The following is a 21,073-nucleotide window of genomic DNA, read 5'->3' as shown; positions in this document are numbered from 1 at the left end:
CGCGTATGGTTCGCGGGAAGAACGACTGCCGGAAAGCCTCCGTGCGCGCTCGAATCTCTCTAATTTTACATTCGTGATCTCCTCGGGAGGTATAAGTAGGGGGAAGCAATATATTCGATACCTCATCCAGAAACGCACCCTCTCGAAACCTGGACAGCAAGCTACACAGCGATGCAGAGCGCCTCTCTTGCAGAGTCTGCCACTTGAGTTTGCTGAACATCTCCGTAACGCTATCACGCTTACCAAATAACCCTGGATGCTGGCATTTGGAGCGAGTCGTCGTTCTAACTCATCCCAAAGGTGTTCCATTGAGTTTGGGACGGAGTTCTAGGCAGGCTGGTCATTTCAAGAATGTTATTGTCCACAAGGCATTGCCTCACATATGTTGCCTTATGACTGGGTACAGTATCATGCTGGTAAAATCATTGTCAAAAACTGTTCCTTTACTGCACCTAGTACACAGTGTCGTAGAATGTGTTCAGATCCATCCCCATTTAGCATTTTCTTAAGCACAATAAGGGGACCACACCCTGACGACCGAAAACACATCCATACCTTAAAACTATCTCTTCCGCACTTGGCAGTTGGCCCTATAGACGATGGCAGGCAACGTTCTCCAGGTATTCGGCAAGCCTAAACCGATCCATCTGATTGCCACAGGGTATAGCGTGATTCATCACTCCAAATCGCTCGTTTCCAGTCATCGGTCCCCCAGTGACTTCGCTCTTTACACCACCTGAAGCCTCGTTTAGCACTAACTACAGAGAATGTGATTTATGGCCAGTTGCTCTACCATTGTACCCCATTCTTTTTATCTCTCCACGCACAACCCTTGTGCTAGCTTTACTGTGGGACTCTGATTTCATGCGCTTTTTTTTTACGACTACCATCTTCAGTGCTCAACAGACCCAGTCCATTAGTACATGAGGTCTGCCTGGTCTTGGTTTAGCTGTGGTTATTCCTTTGCGGTTCTACGTCACAATCACATCACCAGCAGTCGACTTGGGCAGCTTTAGAAGGGTTGAAATATCTCCGATGCATTTGTTACTCAGGTGGCATTCAGTGACTAGTCCACGTTCGAAGTCACTAAGTTCTCGTAGTAAACAGATTCTGATGTTACTGCGTCTGTACTCGTAACACAATACTCCCCGCCACCTTTTATGTTCGAAGAAGGAGGGTCCGCCTCTCTTCGCATCCAGTGGTCAATTCCGCATTACATAGTGATATCACTGTACCTGTGATAAGATATTGTATGTTACTGTGTGAGTTTATGAACACACCTTACCCAGACTGTTTCACTTATGGGGCCAAACCTGCAGGATGTTTCGTAGTTGTGTAGAGAGCTGTCGCTGCAGTGCTGCTTTGCGTAGTGCTCCGACACCACCGAACTGCCACAGGCAGACACACACGAAACGGCCGAGTGATGATACGCGTGCGCATGTAACTTGACGCGCGCAGGTTTTGTCGGGAAGCGAGAGCTAGGCTGGTGGGCTGACAGCCTCAACGAGTGATGATATTTACGGCGGCCGTCTTCGCTCGTTGTGATGTCCGCCCCCCGATAAAGACGGCAACCGTTTCCCGCCAGAGCACGCATCCCAGACAGTCCGACGGCTGTCTGCTGGCCGCCCTACGTACAACGACGACTGCTGTTCCCCACCATCAGATAGCGGGGTCATAACTCCCGTCGCAGTCCCATCTGAGTACACCGACTAACCGCTCGCACTTGCTGCTCCTAATCTACCGTACTCGGGCTGCATAACGGTTAGTGGCTGCGCTTATCAAATGTGTGCCGTGCCTGGTGCATAAAGTTGCTCCTTCATATTGCCTGTCTCAGACAAGAGTACTCAGTTTTCACACAAACTTTTTACCCAGTTCTGTTTGAAAACCGAGTCCTAAAACCATTGGAGACGATTACTTTCGTAAGTCGTACTTGGGACGGTGTTGTCAATAGAATACCGAGATTGAAAGATGATGGGTAGTGGTAAAGTTGTACTAATTATCTCGGAAAGCGTAGTTGCATAATTTTTTTTTATTAGCAGGTAAATGTCAATAGTCTTTGAACACATTGAAATCCTCGCGCCACAGCCCTGCTGCACGTGACTGATAAAGTAGAGATGGGTTGTACATTTTGTTTTGGGTTCTGTAGTGGCATGTTAAGATACGGTGGTGCTGGAATTTCAGTGTGTGTCAGGACTACAGAGATATACCTGCAGATAACCAAACAATAAATTACTCAACTATATTTTTTTGAGATTTTTTAAAATTCTCGTATCAGAAACATGCACAATTACGACTATATTACCTTTTACCAGAACTTGGCCAATTTTCAATGCATTTTTCTGTTCCTTGATTAAGTTCATCTGTTTTGGAGGAGGCTGGACACTGTTGGCACTGAGGCATATGATGAACGTTGTGGTCTTCACCACAGCCACATTGAATATCGTCTAGATAAGTGTAGTCTTATCTTGCCAAATTAACCTTTTAGCTGCCTATTCAAAGACTTCCAAGACGTTGATTTCTCATCATAGCCAGGAGGTAGCGTTTCTGAAACTCTTTTACAGCTAGGGGGAAGGTAGGTCATAGCCCTCTACAGTTGCAACCTAGCTTTTTAGCAGTGGTTGTAAGTGCCGTCGATGTTCTAAGGAAACTCCTCCTTGTCTTCAGTCGTTGGGAGTGCGGTTCGCGCCCATACAAAGAATGGGTTGTCTCCTGCTTCACTGTCTTTCTTTCCTCATTCGCAGCTATTTCTCTTCGAACAGGAGGTGGTGCTATCCCTGCGAGGTGGTAAAGCCGTTCAGCTGGAGTGGATTTCAAGCAACCTGTTACAATTCTGCAGGCGTCATTGAGAGCAATGTCCACCTGTTTGGCGTGTGTTGAACTATATACCAAACAGGGAATGCATACCCTGCTGCAGAATAACGTAGTGCTGTTGCAGACGTTCGTGTAGTTTCAGGTTGACTACCTCACTGTTACCCGGCCTATTCCTGTAGAAGATCGTTCCTAGCGGAAACTTTGGACCTGCAGTTCATGCAATGCTTCTTGAAAGTAAGAGATGCAGCTGATATCACATATAGATGTTATTCGAGATGAAAATTACAACTTTAAGACGACTGGTAGGAGGTTAGTGAAAAGTACAGTTTCAGCTTTGCAGAATGACCATAAAGGGACAACATTAATCCGGTGGTATCGTAAATTGACGTAGAGTATCCCCAAAACAACTTTGTCCGCGCCAGCACAGACGGCGAGGCAGGGGAGGGTAGAGCTGTGGTGTTGGGGTTTCCTTTGCGAACGGCCTCCGCACTGAAGGGGAGGTGCAGTTTGATAGCTCAAACGTACACACAAACGCGTGTCTCGCATAACTTGTAGCTTACAGCTATCGAGTCTGCTAACGATCCTATCAGCAGCTTACGCCAGTACGACAGATAATCCGACAAATACGGAATTCAAATTTAGTAGTTTCTCACTAGCGCATCGAAAAAGTAGTAGTCGCAAAAATGTAGGATATACCAAAGCAAAACGAGTCTCACACGTGCTTCCGGAATCAAACCGTTTAAAACAAAAAGGGGTAAAAAATGTATAGCAGCCGACAGCGTCGCTTACTAAGATTTTGACAATGTAGAGCCAAAGGATGTGTGTCATGTGGAAATTATATGTTCATCTCCTGACAACCTGGTCGTCAGCATTGCCTGTTGTCGTCTTCAGTCCAGAGACTGAGTTGATGCCGCTCTCCATGCTACTGTATCTTGTGCATGGCTCTTCACATCCGAATAATTAGTGCAACCAACATCCTCCTGAACCAGCTTACAGTACTCATTTCTTGGTCTCCCACTGCAGTTTTTACCCTTCACACTTCTCTTCAGTAGTAAATTGGTGATTCGTTGATGTCTCAGAAAGTATTCTATCAACCGATCCTTCTTCTAGTGAAGCTGTGCCACAAATCTTTTTTTCTCCCCAGTCCTATTCAGTACCTCATTAGTTCGTGATGTACCCATCTCATGTTCAGCATTCTTCTGTAGCACCACGTTTCAAAAGCTTATATTTTATCCTCTTCTCGTCTGAACCGTTTATCGTCCAAGTTTCGTTTTCATACACGGCTGCACTTCAGACATACATCTTCACAAAATACTTCTTAACACTTAGATTTCAATCGATGTTAACAAATATCTCTTACTTAGAAACGCTTTGCTTAGTTAGGTTTAAGTAGTTGTAAGTTTTAGGGGACTGATGACCTCAGATGTTAAGTTCCACAGTGCTCAGAGCCATTTGAACAATAAAATTAAATTATTGCTGAACGTCTTGGAATTCATGGGAACAATATCTTGCCTACGTCAATGTCGATAACAGGTTCATTACAGGGGCCTCAGAGTAGTATGCCGAAGGGTGTCGAAATCGGCCTGCAGCAGGGTCTGGTGTCTTCTTGTAAATCGTAACTACACGTGTAGTCCCTTTTATTTGGAAAAGATTTAGTTATGCACCAACCAAGTCACGCGCAAACAGAAAGCTGACACTGTCATAGGGGATGCCAGAACGTGTGAAGCTCTAGCTGTGTGCACGGGTTGATTAAGTGCCGGTAAACATGTACCGGCGCGGTGTGGCGGGCTTGCATCAATTGTCGGATATGTTCAGCGACGGGAGCGGGCTCTTAAAGGGAGCGTGCCGCCTTCTCAGTCGCTCCGGAAGCTGTCGTTGTTTATGGAGGGCGGCGCCTTGTGTTAAACCGACACCGCATATGCTTCCAGGCGCCGCACGCGAGTATTTCCGTCCACAGGGACATCGCCGGCAGCGACAGGCGCGCAGTCTGTCCTGCCCAGCCACTAACAGTCTCAGCTCACGGGCAGCGATCGGAATTGAAGCCAATGATCGGTTCCCAGGAGGAGCTCTTCAACTGCCGTACAGAACAAATTCACTCTTGCCTGTGTTAAATTACTTAAATAGGGGAGATAACTGAATGTACAAAATATGCGACTTACCCTGATCTATATGTGCATCTGTGTGGCGGATGGTACAAAGTGTAGCAGTATCACTGCCTCCGCCCCCCACCCCCCACCCCCCATCCCAAATCCATTCCTATTCCATTCGCGGATGGTACCCTGGAAGAAAGACAGTCGGTGCCCCTCTATATGATCGCTGAAATATTCCAGCTATAGTGTAGCGGTATTACAACGTACACTGATGAGCTAAAACATTACGACAACCAGGTTAATAGCCTGTCGGTCCGACATGGATTCGACAAGTGCTTTTTTTAAAAAAAAATACTTTATTCAAACAATACAATACAATGATAATCATACAAATTAACCCATCACCTAAACCAATTAGTGGGTCTTTAATTATTACAACGACAAGTGCAGCTTATACTTTAGTTGGTGGCTGACGCTATTGCTATGGACAAGGGCTATGCAAATTTATTAATCTACTCTACAAATACTAGTCTATTCTGCAGCATTACAAATGTGCCAGCGAAACTACAAACCTGCTATTTTTGGCCTGCCCACCGAGCTAATCCCAGTAGGCGTGCCCCTGACACTGGGCTGACCAAAATTACTTTCTATTCGCTGCAGTCTCTAATCGTGTTTGTGTTGTTAGTTTATTTCTACATTCTAATTATTGCTTCTTATATCCAATATCTAAATGGAAGTGCTGTAACGGATAGGTATATCTTTGATACACCTGCCTTCCTGATCCTGAAGCTCGGCGGATCTCGGACGTAACGGCGGCCGGCTCTTCCGCGCCCGGCGGTATTGGACAGGTGCATCTCAAGTCTTAATCAGTTTTTATTCATTGACCAATATGGTTCCTAATGAATTCCCTCATGTTTTTACGTCATACCTCGTTTGCCACTGGATTTAGGACATGATAGAAATCAGCACATAGTAATACGGAATATGTTTCACGATTCTGTATTTGATGTCTAAGTTCAGTCGCTACATGGTCGTATATTGGACATTCATAAATGATGTGGTCGGGTGTTCCGTCCTGAGCGCCACAGTCACTCTCTGGTGTAGCCCGTTTCCCAAATCGACATAAGTATTGGCTCGAAGTAACCCATGTGTAGTCTCTCCTTAATATTAGGCAGCAGTTGAAATACCCTTCGCCCCTTTTCCTCGCTCTCCCGTAATTACTGCCATAGTTCCTCCCCCCCTTCGTCTAACCCTGTGGCCGAGCGGTTCTCGGTGCTTCAGTCTGGAACCGCGTGACCTCTACGGTCGCAGGTTCGAATCCTGCCTCGGGCATGGATGTGTGTGATGTCCTTAGGTTCGTTAAGTTTAAGTAGCTCTAAGCTCTAGGGGACTGATGACCTCAGGTGTTAAGTCCCATTGTGCTCAGAGCCATTTGAATCATTGGAACTTTCTTCTAATAGCAAATTTGTTGCTACGTGATTTTTCTGGTTTTCTTCGGGGAAATACTTGAGTTCCATTTAGTTCAGCATCGTGTGCCTATCCTGTCGTAATTTGCACACCATCAAGATGGTCAGCTTTAATGTTTTATTTGCACGTTCCGTCACCTTTTCCGTCTGTATTGCCCCTGCTTTGCCCTTCTCATCACTAACGAATTTAATTTTTTAATAGCTAGCTTCCACTGTGTGGCTGTAGTTAGTCATGTAACTAACAAGAGGACCGAGCGTAATTATCACCACCGATTTCGTCCAAATTTGAGGTGTAATCAGGGATTGGTCAGAAATGAAAGTGACACAAACGAGAGCTCCGGATGGCCAAGCGTTTAGGGAAAACACATATTTTTGGCGCATGTCAGGCTAGACACGGGCCGTTTATGTCAACTTAGTTTCAAGGGAGCGATTAGCGCAGCAGAAAGAGTGGAGAACGGTGATACGAAAGTCGCGAGATCGAATCGCATGCGGAAATTTTGTATTTTAAAGTTTTACGTTGCTTACAAAGCAAATAATCCGAAATAATTCTCAATATATTGCATTCACTAATATCTTCGAAAAAAGCATGAAAAGTAAAGGTTAACGAAAATTTCGGATTGCAAATAAATTTCCAGGAACGGATTTTAAGGCGTACATGAGGATTTCATATACAAAATTAGGTTGTTTTATTTTCTTACAGCTGATAATTTTCATGTAAAAGCGATGAACTTAGTTAGTGCTGCCGTGAGCTGCAGAACGTTTCTGGAAGGTCGCAATGATCCTAATGGAAGTCCAGCACATGTTATTTGCAGAGTAAATAACGTAAAAACTGAAAATTAAAAAAAATGTTTCTGCACACTGACTAGACCTCACGACCCTCGTATCATTGTTCTACCCTCTTTCCGCTGCGCCAACAGAAGCTCTGAAACTATGCTTACATAAATGGCTGCTACCTCGTCAAATCCGCGCCAAAATTGCTCTAATTTTTCAGACGATTGGCTATAGGGAGCTCCCACTTGCTTTAATTTCTGACCAAGCACTGTATGTATCATACATGTGGAAGAAATTGGTGACGACGAATAGGCGCGGGTTCCTTGTAAGTTAGCTCCAGCTAGTGCCGGGTATACGATTCGCTTTGCCGAGCGATGCGTGATAAGCGCCTCGAACCCAAGCAACAAGAATTTAAAACAGTGAATTTTATTTTGAGTTCCAAACAAAGTGGCGTATTCACAAAAAATCTGTTGAATGTATGTGCCACAGAGAGATTCCGCTAGTGACGAAACGGGCGTGTGTGGGCGCTGTCCAACCGGACGCAGCGATGCGTGCGAAAGCGAGTAGGCGGCAGAGCGCGCACTGTTTGCTCCCCTCCTGCAGCGTCGAGCGGGGTTTACCCGGCCTGCGGTCGGCCGCCGGCTAAAACAGCTGACCCAGCAAACACCGGGGGAGGCGTGTCGTGTCGTGTCGCCCTGCGGCTCTGCGTCCGCAGCCTCGGCTGCGCGGAAGCCTTCGGCGGTCCAAGCCCTCTCGCAGAATGCTGACCTTTGCCTCGCGGGAGACTCTTACTTGCCTCAGTTCTGCTACACAGAACTTCTCCGTGGCCGGTGTGTCGAAGTCCCGATGATACAGTGGCCACCTACTGGAAGCAAGTAAGCGTGTTCGGATGTAGGGAACAAAAGAAAATCTCAGCTCTGCTCCAAGTCCGGCATGCGGAGAAGCGGTGAGAAAATACTTTTGTTTTACCATGATGATCATGCAAACGGTGGGGCTTCATATATATATATATATATATATATATATATATATATATATATATATATATATATATATATATATATATATAAAAGAAATCGAAAGTTATGAAGATGACGTCGTCGGCAAATGACAGAATGAGACTGGGCGGAATGTCCAACACAACGTCCCTTTTATCGGCGCAGTACTGAACGGCGAGAGTAAAGTCATGCGATACCATCCGTAATACAAAAAGCCGAAATATAGTATCAGAACTGAGCAACCAGCTCATTATTGATTTTTGTGTTAGCAGAAGAGCCAACACCGTGTGACGAGAGGAGGCCGAAATGCACGCGTTTTAGCTCACGCAGGCTGGCGTGAGGAGGGAAGAACTACACTGACGTGAGGTCTGGAACATGACAAGGAATGAGAATTCAGATGGCGGACGTAATTAGTTTGATACTTAACTTTAATCCATTAATGATGAACGTCGCTGTTGACGGTACCTGATTCACAATATTATCTGTTCAGAATACATTCTTGAAGTAATAATAGTAACTGAATATGGCGCCTTGCTAGGTCGTAGCAAATGACGTAGCTGAAGGCTATGCTAAACCGTCGCCTCTGTAAATGAGAGCATATGTAGACAGTGGACCATCGCTAGCAAAGTCGGCTGTACAACTGGGGCTAGTGCAAGGGAGTCTCTCTTGACTAGACCTGCCGTGTGGCGGCGCTCGGTCTGCAATCACTGATAGTGGCGACACGCGGGTCCGACGTATACTAACGGACCGCGGCCGATTTAAAGGCTACCACCTAGCAAATGTGGTGTCTGGGGGTGACACCACAATTGATCATAAAAAATTCATAACGGATCTTCTTGCCGAAATAACCGCTGAGTTGTTGAGCTATAGGTAAGATATCGTCCAAACATCGACATTTATTTTGCAGAGAAAATTTTCACATTTAAAGAAATATTATGTACTGCAAATTGCTTCATCAGTTTTTGTCCAGTTTATGAAAAGTACAGTCTATTTCTTGGACGAGGTGTTGTAAAATCTAAATAATTTTTCACTTTTACTTTTCTAACCTCTTTCATAGAACAACACTCCTAGAAAAAATAATCTAATCGTCATGGAAAGAGGAAATAAATCAACTAATAAAATAATGTTTAAGAAGACACAAAAGCACAGAATTTACTGCTGTAACAGGACTGAATACTGCGAGAAGTAGTTGACTTCCGATGTTTGCAGACGACGTCACAGTTCTCTCACCAGCGCCAGTGTCAAAGGCCCGCATCTCGTGGTCGTGCGGTAGCGTTCTCGCTTCCCACGCCCGGGTTCCCGGGTTCGATTCCCGGCGGGGTCAGGGATTTTCTCTGCCTCGTGATGGCTGGGTGTTGTGTGCTGTCCTTAGGTTAGTTAGGTTTAAGTAGTTCTAAGTTCTAGGGGACTGATGACCATAGATGTTAAGTCCCATAGCGCTCAGAGCCAGCCAGTGTCAAAACTTCCTTCCCAGTAAACATTGACGTTGATATTGCGTTCCGTTCTGTCCTGTCCCGTCTCGTCACTTTCCGCTGATGGGTGGTGTGAATACTACCATTTGAAATGCGTTGTGGAATGTCTTGACGATCCGTGTCCCCCCTCCCAATTCCATTCCGTCAAGTGTGGATCGACCGTAACTCTGCCAGTGGAATATGATTCGTTTCATCTGCGATGAAATTAGACAACTTGTTTCAATATGTGCCTATCACGCGCTTCCTTAACCAAATTCGCTAACGCACGTTTACGCGGTTGCGCTCGTCTTGGAGGTAGCCCGTTCGGATCAGGGTGAGGGAAGAAATTCTCATCGGTGGTATTTGCCGAGTAAGGGGAGGAGGGGTCGTAGTGAACAGTTCTTGATCATCAGTGTCTGCATTAATGTCTGATATGAAATTGCAAACCCTCTGCAGTGTAGTATGCAGTGAGAGCATTTGTGTCGGTGGCGAGTTTGAATCTCTCTCTCCCATTCATCCATACTACACAAATACAACAGTACACTGTACAAGCACTCGTCACAGTCATCCACACGACGGAGATGCACACCTTAACAGGTCGTGGGAATATTTGTAGAATAAACATCCGCTTCAGCAGCCAGTAATTTACTTAGTTTGTTCTACGATCAGTTCGTCTTCAGGTGCAACCAAATAATTATGGAACCTAAATGTGTGGCAGTTGGGCCCGTCAGTCATGGGGGATCACACCCACGTTAAAGAAACGCGTGAGGGCGTAGGACCATCAACCAAAGCCCCCCCCCCCCCCCCCCCCCCCCCCGCGGCCCCCCTCCCTGGGCGGAAGTGACTAGCAGGGACGGCTCAGAAGCCAAATAACCCCGCCGGTGGAAGCGACTGACGTTCCTCAGCTGCGGAGGTTCACCTGACCAAATATTTTGAGGTCAGAGGAATGTACTGCAAACCATATATACTAGGACCCAACCCAGCACGTCAATGCAGGATTCCCGCATCTGCACCCAGCGCTCATTTCCATAATGTGGGACATACTTCGGCATTGTAATATACGCTGTTGATAACATTGAAAGGTAGGCAAACTGGACCAACGTTCAGTTCTGCATAGTGACGGACTGGTGCTCGACACTTCATTAATCCATTGCAGGTGGCGTGATATGTACACTCACAACGAGCGTTCATGTACACTCACAGTGAGCGTTCTAGCTGTTAATGTCTCTAAGGCTGCAGTCTGTGTTTACAGTGTGAAGCGTACAGTCTATCGTGCCTAGTAAAATTGTGTTAAACCTTGTTACAGGACCGCGTAGAATTTCTAGAAGCAGCTCTGTACCTGACCGAGAAGTCAACGTCAGAAAGCACTCGAGTAGAGAAAGGCACCCGGAAAGGTCACGTAACTGTGTTGACAGAGATCACGTAACTGTTGATAGTCAACTGTTTTGTAGGTACAGTCTCGCCATGCCGTGAAATAGAATATCACAGGTTAATTTGTATTTCCACGAGTCTGCCCTGCAGGCGCATTGTATTTTACGTCGCTGAATCTGCTGTTGACTGTTTACTACCCAGATCCCTTTAATATAACATGTCGTCGCCGGGGAAGACATCACAACCGTACAAAAGGCGACTCCAGGCGGTGTAATTAATTGGCGTTGCCGTCAGCGAATACAGTAATGAAGTTTGTCTGTAAACAACAGGGAGCGGAGTAAATAGACGCCTTTTCAGCGTGGCGCTTTCTCGAAGGTGGCGGCATTTACCTTCCCAGACTCCGCCGCTCGTGTGCCGCCTCGGCGCTCCGACAAACCTTCCGTGTCGCTTTCCGCCTTGGGAGCTGTTCACGGCGAACACTCTGCAGGCGTGTAGCGTCTCTTGTTCCAGAAACTTTATTGCCGGTGACGATATTAATGACTCGTGCCTCCAGCTTCGTAGCTATTACGCGTTCCCACACGTCGTTACTTGTTGTTTCATTACGGGCAGTGTCGTTCACGTGAAAAGTGTACCTTCACTGCCTGACCTAGGAGACCACGTGGTTGTGCGGACCGGTCACTACTGTACCCTCCTCATAAGGTCTCTCTGTGGAATGCATAGTCGTGATCAAAGTTAGTTGGCATCTGAGGTTTAATTTCCAAGCTGTCTGCGGGCAGCCACGGCAGCACTGTGATTTCAGCGACAGTAGAAAATCGCGTTACAGTCTCTCTCACTCAGGGTGATGTACAAAATCTGACATTCACGTATGGACTTGACCTCTGCAGAGCCCCTACGCTTGTCAAAAATCGGTTCTTAATTTCAGTTAGGGTCAGAGTTACGTTATTTTTTTAAATATATGTGAACGAGATTTAATTTATCTTGTCATATCTCCAAAACTGTTAAACTGTCATGTACTGTTTTTCGCTCATCACCAAGATATCTCGCACGGAAACGGACCTCTCCAAATTTGCGTATCGATACACTACATGATCATAAGTATCCGAAAACACCTATGTAATGCGTAGTTGGCCACTAGATATCACGAGAGACGCACCTGCCTGTGTAAAAGCGTGTGGGGAATATTGTGATGTAATTCCAGGAGCAGTAACAGTGCAGTGGGTCGGTTAGGAGAGCTCAGGGACTTATAACGTGGACTAGTGGTCGGATACCACCTGAGCGGCAAATTCATCAGGGACATAAAATATCAGCCGTACCACAGCTGCCCAAGGCGACTGCTGGAGACGTGATTGTGAAACGGCAACGCGAAGGAACGACCACATCTAATCCAAGACCACGCAGACCTCATGTACTGACGGATGATGACAATCGGACAGAGCATAATGTGGTTCTGAAAATCGCAGGAAGGAATCATTCGCGGGTTCCGAAGTGCTACCTGCTATCCCGCTAGCACAGTGATTGTTCACGGGGAGTTTAAAAAAAGGGAGTAAACTGGTCGAGCTGTGCTCTATAAGCCACGCATTCTGTTGTCAGTGCTAAGCGACGTTTGAGGCTGTGTAAACAGCAACGCATCTTTATAGTGGATGTCTGGAACCTAGTGATTTTGAAAGACGAATTACGCTGTACCCTGTGGCGATCCGATAACAACGTTTTGGGTTTGGCGAATGCATGGAGAACGTTACCTGCCACGTGTGTAGTGCCAGAAGTGTAGTATGGAGAAGATGCTATTATGTTATTGGGGGGGGGGGGGGGGGGTGTTTTTCTTGTTTAGTGTGTAGTCCCCTTGTGCTTAAGAAACATCAGACGTGAAACGATATGAACACATTTTACAGCATTGCTTATTGCGAACAGTATACGAAGAGTAGGGAAATGATTGTATCTGTCATCGCGACAATGCACCCTGTGATAAAGCAACATCTGTGAGGCAATGGTTTGTGGACAATAACATTCCTAAAATTGACTGACCTGTCCAGAGTCCCGACTTGAACCCAGTGGAACACCTTTGTGGTGAGAACGTCAATTTCGGTCCACTTCCCAGCATCTAATATCGCTACCTCCGCTGGTTTCGCCGAATGGGCTGCCATTCTTCCACAGACACCTTACTGAAATTGTTCCCAGCACAGTTCAAGCTGTTATGCAGGCAAAGAGGCGACAGGTCCCATATAATGTTCACTAAGAGGTGGGCAGATACTTCTGATCAAATGGTATGTAAGTTTCGGAAAAAATGTATTACAAATTTCTCTGTATTTAACTCGTAACAAGTATGAAGTTTCAAGGCTCTCTCCTCCAATAAAATCACGTGAAACTTCTTGATCCTAGATCTGTCTAATTTATCCCTTAAGACTCCCGTTCGAGTAATTTTGTCGCATATCGTAAGCGCAACACAGTCGGAGCTGACAATGCCGACTCCCGTTCATGTATTGCAGAGGGGAGCAGTCTTGGCTGCTAGCTGTCTAAAGTGAACTTCTTTAAATCGGCCTATCGTACCGAAGAAGATTATATTGAACGACCCGCTCTCCCAGCCGCTAATGTCCGAATGCGAAACCGTAGCCACTACCACTTCCTCAAGTAGCTTCTCGCTTGCCATACTTCAGACGAATGAGCACTGCTCCAGCGCTCCCACCAAGTGAGAAATTCTTGGCAGTACCTCACACTGAAATTTCTACTGTTTAACCCCGAAAGGGGAAAAGGAACAATGTGATTTAACGTACCGTCGACTATGATGTCATTAGAAACAGAGATAAAGCTCTTGTTGTTGATTGGGCAGGAAATGGACAGAGTTCTTTCTAAAAGGAATCATCTCGACACTGGGCTGGAGTGATTTACGGAAATCACGGAGTACATTGATTTGATTGGCCGGGCGGAAGTTTCAGACCCGATCATCTCGACTGAGAGTCCTATTCTACATCTACAATAAGATACGTACTCTACAAATGATTATGAAATGCATGGGTGATGGTAGTTAGCGTGATACATATGGTACGATTTTTTCCCGTTCGAATCGCGATGGAAGATTGGCTGTTCCGCTGTCCCTCTGCGAGCTGTATTTATTTTAAGCTTGTCTTCGCGATTTCCGTTGGAGCTATATGCAGGAGGCTGAAGAATGTCTTTTTAGATTCTTGAATTAATACTGGTTCTGGAAACTTTGTAAATAGGCTTTCGCCGCAAAATTGGCGCCTATCTTCAAGAGTCTGCCAGTTCAGGTTTTTCAGCTTTTCTATGACGTTCTCCCGGATTCAAACAAACCTGTGACCATTCGTGCCGCCTTTCTTCCTATACGTTCATTATCTGCTGTTACTCTATTTGGTACGAGTCATACACGTTTCAGAGGTATTCTAAAATGAGACGGACAACTGATTTTTAAGCAATGTCCTTTGCAGACTCAATGCATTTTCCCAGTCACTGCGCTACGTCGCTCAGTTTCAATTACAGTGGCGGACGCTATCATTTGCGCTGGTGCTCTATTGTCGACGACACAAGTAACTTGGAATGTAACACTTTGTTACCACGGTCCTTATTTTCCGCTTCATTCTGTTACGAATTTTAAACAACTTTTTATTGTTCAGTACATCAAGCAGTGGGCAGCTGTAAAAACGTTATTGTGACAAATACCCTGAATTTTGTTTTTCTGCTGTGCGGCTGATCCCGGTGGAGATTCGAGTTCTCCCTCGGGCATGGGTGTGTGTGTTTGTCCTTAGGATAATTTAGAGCCCGCATCTCGTGGTCGTGCGGTAGCGTTCTCGCTTCCCACGCCCGGGTTCCCGGGTTCGATTCCCGGCGGGGTCAGGAATTTTCTCTGCCTCGTGATGGCTGGGTGTTGTGTGATGTCCTTAGGTTAGTTAGGTTTAGGTAGTTCTAAGTTCTAGGGGACTGATGACCATAGCTGTTAAGTCCCATAGTGCTCAGAGCCAGAGCCAGATAATTTAGATTAAGAAGTGTGTAAGCTTAGGGACTGATGACCTTAGCAGTTAAGTCCCATAAGATTTCACACACATTTGAACATTTGTTTTTCTGTTGTTATCCTGTTCTTCGTCAGTGTAAGCTGTAATCAGCTGCTCGGCCTTTTTTCTGTCGGGTTTTTAAGCTGTCATACCGAAGACTGGTTGAATCACACTTTACTGGACCTGATCATCTTGGAAGTGCACCCTTGCCGTTTTTCAACCTTAGTGCTGACGTACTCGGGAAGTTATTGGACTCCCGGCCACAGGCAGCTCGACATTCTTCACATTAACAAATCATTGCGAGAGACGAAGATCCTGGGATTGACATAACATTTTCCGTGCTTTAAAAACGTTACATGTATCAAAACCTAGTTTTCATCTATGGATTCAAGTGTTATTACATTGCATCAGAAAAATCTGATGGCAGTACAGGTTTCCGAGAATTTTTCGTAGTCATATCGTAGCCATAAGCTTCCATTCATTCTTTTTATGGGGATAATTAGCTGAAGATATAATCGGAGCTGCTTGCACAGCGTAATGCCATAACGTGCATACCGCAATACTGAAACAGGCGCGGCAAACGACCGTTGGTCAGGTATGCCGGCCAGTTTGAGTGTGGCTTCAAGTATTTTTCCTACCCCTAGACTAACCAGGTGCCGAACTTGTCCCTTCGTCTGCTCAGTAACATAAGGCACAACACAAAGCGAGACAATACACAGAACGTGGTTTACACTGTCCGCAGACCTACGATCAAATGGTTCAAATGGCTCTGAGCACTATGGGACTCAACTGCTGAGGTTATTAGTCCCCTAGAACTTAGAACTAGTTAAACCTAACTAACCTAAGGACATCACAAACATCCATGCCCGAGGCAGGATTCGAACCTGCGACCGTAGCGGTCTTGCGGTTCCAGACTGCAGCGCCTTTAACCGCACGGCCACTTCGGCCGGCAGACCTACGATCCTAAAGACTTCGACGAACATCTCAGATTACTGTGCTTGGATAGGTATGGAATCCAGCCATAAGTAATAATTGCGAAATCCGAGTATAGCGATTTGAGATCTACATTTGTTTACTTTTTGGCATATATTAGAGTCCGGAGTAACAGTTTATCAAATTGACAGTTCCTGTCGAAATAATTGTCGTTCTGCCCAGGATTCCAGGTCTGTGGGTTCATGTGACATCTGGGGTGACGTTAAAAGTTGAAACAACAAACAAAAACTTTAAATAATGTTTGAATGTTTGTTTCTTATTGTTAGCGTCCAGCACGAAACACACATGGATCTGGTCCAGTTGTCGGAACGAAACGAACGTCAAAACATTCCACATCGTATTTCAAATGGCAGTATCCACACAGGCTGTCAACGAAAGGGAACATAACGGGAAATCGAGGTCAGGGTTTTTCGGGAAGAAACATTTGACGTTTATTTTGGAGAGGCCGGCCGGAGTGGCCGAGAGGTTCTAGGCGCTACAGTCTGGAACCGCGCGACCACTACGGTCGCAGGTTCGAATCCTGCCTCGGGCATGGATGTGTGTGATGTCTTTAGGTTAGTTAGGTTTAAGTAGTTCTAAGTTCTAGGGGACTGATGACCTCAGAAGTTAAGTCCCATAGAGCTCCCATTTGAACCATTTTGGAGGGGGTAACGGTGTCGTCGTCTGCTAATTTTGGAAACTATTTTCGCCGGATCACTCATTACGTTCTTTTGTATCTTCTTCGCCTATTTTGATTTGTTCTCGTGACACATTGCAAAACATTCCGTGATGACTCAGATATTTACACTGAGTGTTCCCACACAATAGTGGCGAAATATCTGAAACGGAAAAATGATTTAGGTTTTACAAGAACTTACGAGAGCGAATGCCTACTCTGTGTATAAATACAAACACAACCTGATGAAGCAACTTTCATTAAATAATCTTTTTATAGTTAATACGTCATCTCTATTGAAGCTGAAAAATGTAGCTGTTTATGATGTTCTTTGCTACGTAGGAAATAAAAGCGCAACGGGCAAGGTAAACTGGCTCTCTGTATTGCCGTATAAATATTGTTTGGTGTGTTTGTATAGATATGTTTTGGCTATAAAATAAACGTCGATGTTTTGAAATGTTTTACTTATTAGCAGTTCACTGTACAAAACTGATCAAGAACATTCGTTACGAAGTTTACTTTGGCCATTAGTAAAGTTTCTTTCCCCTAAATCTGATACTGCATTCTGACTTTTTGTGTCATTGATGGTATGTCGTAAGTCCCATAACACCATTTCCATCGTTCGGTACTGTGCTGTGCGAATTGACGTCGTGCTGACGCTTCGTATAGTGTGAGCACACAACCATTTGACGGTGATGCCGCGTAGCGTTCCACTCCATTCCGTTGACATGTAATGTGAATCGGTCTTTACTCTGAAAGAAATATGCACAGTACAGGGTGTATCAAAAAGAATCATCCGCTTTGGCACGTCTATATTTCTAAAACTAATAAACATATATAATGAATTTTGTTTCTTGATGAACGGGAAACTCGAAAAGTTGTTTTCTTTTCACACTTTTTCATAGGTGTTCAATGTCCCCCCTGATAAGCACGGCATATGTCAGTGCGGCAGTGTTCCCACACTGCAACGAGCATGTCATATTTACTAGAATTGAAATGGGCGCACATTGCTACTATCTCGCGGAAACCATGTAAAAGTCGACTGTTTGGTGTTTCCAACAGTACGTTGTTCACGCGCATGTCGCAAATAACGTAATAGTTTTTCTTTTTTTTTGTAATCGAATGATTCTTTTTGTTACATCCTGTATTACCCGAAGCTGCCAAATCAGTCCGCTAACTGTTGGTCCCATCACTCTGCTAGTGACCGACAGCCGGGAATTCCCTGCAAGTGTCCACCTGCAGGTGACTTCATAATCGAGACGGCCGAAGAAAATCCCTGACAACTTGTTGCGCTGTGGCCAGCTTTCAACTGCGAAGCGCTAACGGCTGCAGACGAAAACTGTCGCCGTCTACGGAGCTGTGACAACACTGAGGCGCTGCTACAGAGACGTTTACAAAATCGCGTTAATCCCAAGAAACGCTGAAAGCCAATTTTAAGAAATTTTCAGGGGATCGAAGGAGAATGCGAGAATCCTCACATATTGTGATTTCTGGTGGTGGTGGTGGTGGTGGTGGTGGTGGTGGTAGTGGTAGTGGTGGATATATTGGTATGGGCAGACGACAGCAAAGCCTAAAGCGCCCGCGCGAATTCAGTTTGAGACGAGTGTCGGTAAAATACACTAAACAGGAGTATAAAACAGCACGGAAACTAAAGGTAACAAATCGTGGAAAACTATGCGTGTACCCACACGGAAGTACGAAACGAAGTATCATGCTAATATTAAAACATTAACTAAACAGGAAGAAAGTGGTAGAAGGAGTTAAAACAATGTAGAAGATGGACGTGGCTGGCTGACCGCAAGAATAATATAGGATGAGCCAGCCACATTACAGCGCACTAAAACCTCGCCGGCCGGAGTGGCCGTGCGGTTCTAGGCGCTACAGTCTGGAGCCGAGAGACTGCTCCGGTCGAAGGTTCGAATCCTGCCTAGGGCATGGATGTGTGTGATGTCCTTAGGTTAGTTAGGTTTAATTAGTTCTAAGTTCTAGGCGACTGATGACCTCAGATGTTAAGTCCCATAGTGCTCAGAGCCATCTGAACCATTTGAACCACTAAAACCTCCAGCATAAAATCTTAGGCCAGAGTCCAGACACATCTCAAATCTTTAAAACTTTAGCACACTCGTCTCATAATCAGCTAAACTAGAGGACAGATCCCTGTCATCTCTGTTCGCACACAAATCATACACTGATGGAATTGGGTTGAATACTGAAATAAAAATTGAAGAGAATGAGGCTGATTTGTATATTGAATGACAAAATTTGATTTGTAGATTACAAATCGGGAATTGATGTTTGTCAAGGCATTATTCTGAAAGTTATCGATGCACTTACATCGAAGTTCTATTCAATTAATAGTAATTAAAGTATCGTCTTTTGTATGAAAGAGATTAACTGAGTTCAGGTATTTTGACATCGTACTCAGACTGACATTTCCTTCGAAATGCGCTTTAAAGCAAGTGTCAGTGTCTCACTGCAAGTAAGATGTACTTGTAACTTTCAGCAAGTGTTATTAATGTTGGAGGTAATTTCTAAGAAGGAAACACAGCGAGAAAACTTGAAACACCTGATGAGAACTGATCATCTAAATATAAGTGAAGAGACCGATGTAAAAAGTGACGAATAATTTCAAGCAGTTTTTATGCTGTACCAGAAAGTGTGTGTTTTCGTTACATCGGAATCATGTTGTGTTACCTGGAAATTTAGACTACAATGAACAGAGAGATTTCCTTCAGAAGCATCCGATTACACATAGATCAAGTGTCTGCTGTCGAGCTTATACTGACAGAAAAGTGGAGAATTCTACAAGTTGCACAGCACAGCGGAAGCGGCACGTCGGCGGTAAAAACACCTGGGACGAAGAAAAACAAGAAGAAGAAGAAGAAGCTGAAAATAGCATCAAATATTTCTATAAATTTCACGCATTTTTTCATGTTTTTCTTGAATTTCTCATGTTTTTGAGAATCCACCGAGAAGTGTTTCACGTTAAAAATATGGGACCGTTGGAAGGGGACGAAAAATGGTCTCCTTGTGGACAGAATTTCAGTGGTGAAAAGTTGCATGCAGTGGACTGTAGCGTATCTGTAGCCCGCAGGTGTGCAGAGAGCGCGCCGGGATCAGAGTAGGAGATGATCCGCGCAGTTTTTCTTCCCCTCGTCCCGCGTTGCCAGCGGCGCTTGTTGTCTACCCTGCCAGCCACGGCAAGACGCACGCGAGGCCCGCGCAGACTTACGTAACGGCGACATACAGCGCCCTCCTGGGGCGCATTTCAGCTCGTCCAATACCGGGACCGCCCCTCCCTCTGGCGGCATCGAGGCTTGTCCCAGCGCATTTTTCATACTGGCGAATTGGCAACTACCCACCAAGAGAAATCCAGCAGCCGTTTGAACAATTCCTGTTAATGCCAACATTGTATGCTAGGCACGGCCCTGAGTGTTACACATAGCAGTTGAAGGAACAGACTAGTGTTCTTAGCCACTTTTAGTACATTTCCTACGACGACTTTTGAAGCAATATACTTCCATCATCTCTGTCAGTTAACGGCGCAAATATGTACGACTTTTCGGTAACCCGTGATACTGTGTTTCAGAGCTTAGAGGCTGCTTTTCGTCGTACACTGAACAGCCAAAGAAACTGCTACACCTGCCTAACATCTTCCGGGGTCCCCGCGATCACGACGAACGCCACAACACGACGTGGCATGGATTCGACTAATGGCTGAAGTAGTGCTGGAGAGAACTGATACCGTGAATCGCCGGCCGGGGTGGCCGAGCGATTCTAGGCGCTACAGTCTGGAACCGCGCGACCGCTACGGTCGCATGTTCGAATCCTGCCTCGGGCATGGATGTGTGTGATGTCCTTAGATTAGTTAGGTTTAAGTAGTTCTAAGTTCTAGGGGACTGTGACCTCAGAAGTTAAGTGCCATAGTACTCAGAGCCATTTGAACACCGTGAATCACGCAGGGCTGTCCATAAATCCGTAAGAGTACGAGGAGGTGGAGATCTCTTCTGAACAGCATGTTCCAAGACATCCCAGATACGCTCAATAATGTTCGTGTATGGGGAGTTTGGTGGCCAGCGGAAGTGTTTAAACTCAGAAGAGTGTTCGTGTAGCCATTATGTAGCATTATGGACGTGTGGGGTGTCGCATTGCCCAAGTCCGTCGGAATGCGCAATGGACATGAACGGATGCAGGTGATCTGACAGGATGCTTACGTATGTGTCACCTGTCAGAGTCGTGTCTAGACGTATCAGGGGTCGCATAACACTCCAACTGCACACAGCCCACACCATCACAGAGCCTCCACCATCTTGAACTGTACCCTGCTGAGCCGGCCGGAGTGGCCGTGCGGTTCTAGGCGCTGCAGTCTGGAACAGAGCAGCCGCTACGGTCGCAGGTTCGAATCCTGCCTCTGGCATGGATGTGTGTGATGTCCTTAGGTTAGTTAGGTTTAATTAGTTCTAAGTTCT

At 45.5% G+C, this 21,073-nt stretch overlaps 1 protein-coding gene across 1 annotated transcript in view; it reads left to right on the top strand.

Moving 5' to 3' along the window:
* LOC126259616 (kalirin) overlaps positions 1-21,073 on the top strand; it is a 1,784,965-nt gene that overhangs the window by 379,237 nt on the left and 1,384,655 nt on the right. The window lies entirely within an intron of this gene.

This window comes from Schistocerca nitens, chromosome 5 (genome assembly GCF_023898315.1).
Source record: "Schistocerca nitens isolate TAMUIC-IGC-003100 chromosome 5, iqSchNite1.1, whole genome shotgun sequence".
Lineage (NCBI taxonomy): Eukaryota > Metazoa > Arthropoda > Insecta > Orthoptera > Acrididae > Schistocerca > Schistocerca nitens.
This window is presented reverse-complemented; position numbering and strand designations above follow the sequence as displayed.